Genomic DNA, 6215 nt, shown 5'->3' with positions numbered 1-6215 from the left:
CTTGGGTTGAAGATGTTTCACTATGTGCTAATTAATTAAGATTTCAAATACTTTAACAAGAGAAGATGTGACAGCCATTGGTCTTTAATCAGAGGGGTCAGAGGAACATCCTTTCTATGGAACTGGGTGGATATTGGCTTCTTTCCATGAATTAGGGAATGAAGAAGAACATATGCATAGTCTGAATAATTTAGCTCGAACAGAGGCAAGTTCAGGGGAACACTTTTTCAAAACAATTGGAGGAATTCCATTTGGTCCTGAAGCTTTGTTAGTTGGTAAATAATCTAGGATGGATTTTATGTATCTTGTCTCTATTTTAAGTGAAACAATTTCAGGAGAGACAAGTTCTAGTACTGGGACATTCTGGATGACCTCCTCTATGGTAGAATTTTTTGGCAAATGTACTGGGAATGATATTCGCTTTCCCACGCGGGTCATTTGTAATGTTGTCATCTGAAGATTTTAGTGGGGGAATGGATGATGACTTGCGTTAGTTATTACTGAAAGATTGGAGAGTTGACCCGAATATTCTTTAGTTAATAAATAAAATGGATAATGAAAATTTCCATTTGAGAATATAGTACCTCTACTATTTCACATCGACACCAAAGACAAGCGATGAAGAATAAAATGTTACAAAAACGAAAACTTAGATTTAGCTGTTCTTAACGCGCTGCAGTTGAATCGAAGAATTATGAGAGTTCAACATACCAACATGCCGTAATGTTCTAAAAACTTTTGAATGCTCAAAGATAAATGAAATAACATGTTTTTTTACGGCAATTGATAATTATCATAACTTAGTAGGTCTGTAATTATGTCCTCAACTGTGCAATATAACTTGACATTGGTTTCACTGCGCAGGCAATGGATAGTTCGACGTCTCGGCCGTTCTGTAGGAAAACCAAGACAATTGAACGTGAGCGTTTTGTGTTGCTGAGGAAGCAAGGTCTGTCCCTGAGAGCCATAGCCATGCAGACGGGTACAAGTGCAACCACCGTGGGCAGGTGGATCAGGCACTGGCAAAAGATGGGTGACTTGCGATCCAGGCAGACCAGCAACAGACATTATCGCTCCTTGCTGAAATGCATGCCGAAATGTGATCCAGAATATAGCAACGTAATGAATTCGAGGCTGTATGCATGGGAAATAATACCTTACATTCAGTTTTTGTTGTATTCACAGTATATGCACCATTAGGCTACATGTAAGAGCAACAAAGTTTATTAATACTTCGGGAATATGATGGGAAGTCTGATATACCTCAGAGCATTAGTACTGTAACCCTTCAGCTGTAGATCTAATTTATATATGTTCAGAAATATAAGCGTTAGTCGAATATAACATTCTGTTATTTGTAACTGCTTATAATCCATACGCTTAAACCCTTTATTTCCATGGCGATAATTTATTTTGTTTTTGCTGTATCCAGATGATATTTTCTTTTCTTTAAGGTTCCCTTTTGAAACGGCAATGATAAAATCTAGTTAAACAGCCAGGACTTAATTCTTTGCTACTTGAGCGCTCTTCTAACTTCAGTAAAATAGCCTAACAGCAAACACACGCACACACACACACACACACACACACACACACACACACACACATTTATATATATATATATATATATATATATATATATATATATAGAGAGAGAGAGAGAGAGAGAGAGAGAGAGAGAGAGAGATAAATAAATATAGGTATAGATTGATAGATAGATAGATAGATAGAAAGTTGGATTGATAAATATATATATATATATATATATATATATATATATATATATATATATATATATATATATATATATATATATAGATAGATAGATTGATATATAATAATTTTCATCAGTGTTGGAATACCATTCCAAAAGACAGAACATGAATTATGAATGAACTGCAGGAAAATTATTTTTCAGTCACAAGAAATTTCCCCTCTTTTCTCTAGCCCTCATGGTCTATTTCATACAAAATGAGTGCTACAATTTTCTGTACGAGTGTGGTCATTTTTTCTGCACAATAAATACCGAATTCCCGGGGTGGCTGACTCACTGGCCACCTGACCCTGCGCGACCGACTGCCTCACTCGCCGCTGCCTGATCATCTACGCTGCGCTGGTAGGTGTTTTGAGTATGGCCCTATGCTGGTGTGGCTGACAGTGTTAGTTTGGTACTTGTGTGGCTGACAGTGTTAGTGTGGTGCTGATGTGGCTGACGGTGTTACTGTGTTCCTGGTCTGGCTGACGGTGTTAGTGTTGTGCTAGTGTGGCTGACGGTTTTATTGTGGTGCTGATGTGGCTGTCGGTGTTACTGTGGTGCTGGTGTGGCTGACGGTGTTAGTGTGGTGCTGGTGTGGCTGACACGGTTAGTGTGGTGCTAGTGTGGCTGATGATGTTTGTGTGGTGCTGATGTGGCTGACGGTGTTACTGTGGTGCTGATGTGGATGACGGTGTTAGTGTGGTGCTAGCGTGGCTGAGTATTAGTATGGTGCTAGTACGGTTTTCAAGTGCAATATCAAGGATGGTTTTCTTGAATGTTGTTTTATTGGCTTTTGACATATCACATCACCCATTGAACAAGTTGAATTTATAATACAGGCATTACATGTAACCAAAGTTTACGACAAAATCAAATTTTTTAATCAAAGATATAAAATTCAGTACAAGGAATCGTTTATGAATATTGATTAAACGGAAATATGTCATGATTTCTCGCTCATGTAAAGATGTCAGCGTGATTTAGCGAGTGAATGTGTAAAGAAGAGCAGTATGTAAGATCAAAATGCAAGGGACTTGACACTGACGTTACAGCTTTTTTATACGCATAGCTATAAGACAAATTTTAGAACTTCTGGTCTTCTTAAATAGCTGTCACCAAAGAATTTTCAAGGATTGAGTTGGGAAAAGGAAGTTAGGTTCATTTCCTGGATATTCTGTCTGGAACTTCGTAGATTAGAATATTTCTGTTTTTTTAAATCTACTTGAACAACGCACAGTACACCACATAAGGATGGGGTGGTGATGATATAGTAGTACATCCTAGTACAGAAGATTTAGCCCCATGTCGAGGTTTTCTGTTAGGCATGCAAGTGATTCTATTGATGATTGTGTCAATGAGTATGAAAGAAGGATACATAGGAGGAAGGCCCTCCCTCTCCCACCACACAGTTCGGTAAAAAGTAGGAAAGATTTAGCAAAATAATCACATTGATGGATGGAAAGAACATGGATATATTTATATGGATGAGATAAAAGTAAATGCCATGTATTATGCAGTCTCTACTTATCATCTGCCTAGATGTAACTCTCCTTTAATACTCACTGTTTGTAGAGGTTACTGTATTAGTGGTACGGTTTTAGGTTTAGTACTGAGAACAATATCACAAATTAATGCTACTCAAACGGCAGATGTATTGCATGGAACAGTAAGGTAGCTATGGCTGCAGAATCATCGTGTAATGAACAACTCAACCAGTCCATCGTCAAAACTATATATCACTCTCCCTGTATAACATCCTAAGGAGCAGCCTCGCTTTTGGCAAATCTGTCCCTGCCCTATAACAACCCCGTTTTCCACGAGGCATCATCTTCCTTGATATCCCGTCTGATATGTACAGTTTGTTTTTCTTATGCCTTGTTATATCCTTCCAAGTCGCCAGATTGGCAATCCCTCAATTAGGTGTTTTTCTTCAAATGACTATCCATCATAATATTATAATGCCTCGTTAAATGTACTCACCTGGTCCACCGAGGATAGGAGAATGCCATGAATTTTCTCTAATCTGTCATAATAGGTCAAAGATTCCTCAGAAAGGGGAAAAAATGTGACTATGTCAGAACGACACCTCAAAGACATACTAGAAACGAACCTTAAAGTTAATATTCATGCATATTTTCTTTAAGATCCAGCATCCTTCTTCCCCTTTTCGATTTTCTCACTTGGGCGTTCAGTAACTGTCAGTACCATTATAGTTATTCACTCCGTGCCTGAAGGCCAACATCATGTCAAATTATTTAACATAAAGGGAAGACCTCTATGAAATTTAGATTTGTTGATGACAGAATCTTTTTCGGTAAAATCTGTGTTTTCTGTAGCTAAGTATTGTAGTCTGAAATCAGACCTTACGAAGTAACTCGTACCTATATATTAAAATTCCACTCGACTTTCTAAGAAAACAGGTGATGAAATGTTAAAATTCTTGATGTACTAGTATAGGGAGAGTGGGTAGAATAGTCATCGTAGTTCATATAATAAAATAAAGAAGTAAATGAAAATCAGATGACTTTTGGTAAATAGCCTCTCTCTCTATACCCAGACGCCTTAATCCCGTGAGGAGTGAATACACACAAGCAGTAACATAAGTTTGCTATGTCTGAAACTGTACTGCAAATGTAAATTAATACGTCTCACGTAAAATGGCTTGCTGGCTTAATTTATGGATCAGATAGCAGGAGTCTAACCAAAACTCTAATCTTAGGGACTGCTCTACGAGATAAAGACTATAATGCTAAGGAAATCCTAGCTGTTTAAAGAAAAAATTGCTGTCCATAATAACATTTCTAAATAAGAAACTGAATGAATGGTCATGGCCTAGTAATATCAATCGTTGGGTGAATATAAGTGAAACACTAAAGTAACCAAGTGACAACCACCATGTAGTGTAAATGGTAACGATGGGAAGAGGAAACTTCGAAAATATATCACACTGAGCAAACACAGAAGTAATTAATTGGCTACAAGTTGTATTGTTACAGGATAGGGTGGGCAAAAAAACCTTCATGAATCTATCAGACTGGGATAGAAAAAGGTTGGTTGGTCCTTTCATTTCGCAGAGAACTTTCATAGTATACTAGTGCAACTGCTACTGCTACTGCTATGGTGATTTGTTTCGCAGTTGGAAAAGCAAACACCTAGCAATTCCTATATATATATATATATATATATATATATATATATATATATATATATATATATATATATATTGATAACAGAACAGAGGAATGAAAAACAAACGAATTAAAAAAAAAATCCATACACCAGATTACTGGCGTCCTCCATTCGTAAAAAAAAATCTGTAACAGTTGGACTTGAATAGCTGTAGCCTGATGTCTGGTGGGAAACAACTCCTGGGAACCGAGTTCCAGAGATTTTAAGTTCGAGGAACAAAAGAATTCTGATATGTAGAAGTTCTGCAATATGGCTGTGCGATATTCCAGTCATGAGTGCTACCAGATGCCCATGTAGCACGAGGGAAGGCATGGAGAGGTGGCACAATGGACCCAACTACGTCTGGGCATTTGCCATAAAAATATCTGTAAAATAATGCAAGGGAAGGAACATTCCTTCTTACTTATAGGGGAGGGAGTTTAATTATAATAGTATGGTTATTAATACTTCCAATACCTTTCATCTGAATTTTGTCTAGTTGTTTTAGTGCAACCTCTCCACATCCAGTACACAAGGGTGAGCAATATTCAAGCTGAGAGCTCACATGACTCCTATAAATTACTGCTAACTGCTCGTCAGTGAATAAGTTACGGACTCTGTACAGTAATCCAGGTTTCTTTGAGGCGATTTTAACAAGTGATCTGACATGAGAGGTCCAGTTGAGGGCACTGCTGAGACACCGATCATTTCAATACTTTTGGAGATGGGCATATTAGTAGCATTGAAGGTAATATACGAATCTGCCAATATTATATTTGTTAGTAAATTGTATATATTTTGTTTTATTAGCATTTAATAAGACAAGGTTGTTTTGTCCCCATTCACTGATTTTAGATAAGTCTCGATTTATGGAGATGACTGTACTGAGTTGAGAGTTAGAGATATTAGACACTGTAAATGGATGTTTGAGCGTGACTGAACTGTGAAGTGCTGAGTCTTCTGCATATGAATGGATAGGATTGTGGTTGACATAATAGATCATCAATATGAACCAGGAACAGGGTTGGCGCCAGAACTGATCTCTGTGGCACGTCGACATTAATTGAGTGGAAATTGGAATATAAATCATCTACTTTTATTTTTCTGCTGTTGAGATACGAGGAAACCAGAAGAGCAAAAGACTTTAGTCCATAGCAAGGGAGTTTAGACAGCAGGGAACTGTGCCACACTCTGTCGAAAGCATTAGAAATATCAATGGCTACTGCATGAGTTTCTCTATGTTGGTCAGTTAACTGATGGATGGTATGAGTCAGGAGACTTAGTATGTCAA

At 37.5% G+C, this 6215-nt stretch overlaps 1 long non-coding RNA gene across 1 annotated transcript in view; it reads left to right on the top strand.

The window, feature by feature from the left end:
- The first annotated feature begins 2057 nt into the window (after positions 1-2057).
- The window catches only part of LOC145402643 (uncharacterized), a 163946-nt gene continuing 159788 nt past the window's right edge, over positions 2058-6215 (top strand). The window contains exon 1 of the long non-coding RNA XR_013897832.1: positions 2058-2116. This is a non-coding gene — a long non-coding RNA (uncharacterized LOC145402643). The remainder of the gene's footprint in view (positions 2117-6215) is intronic.

The sequence above is a fragment of the Coenobita brevimanus genome, chromosome 58 (assembly GCF_032717465.1).
Source record: "Coenobita brevimanus isolate Jiangsu-jjx chromosome 58, ASM3271746v2, whole genome shotgun sequence".
NCBI lineage: Eukaryota > Metazoa > Arthropoda > Malacostraca > Decapoda > Coenobitidae > Coenobita > Coenobita brevimanus.
The sequence above is the reverse complement of the archived record's forward strand: the minus strand, read 5'-3'. Positions and strand labels throughout refer to the sequence as shown.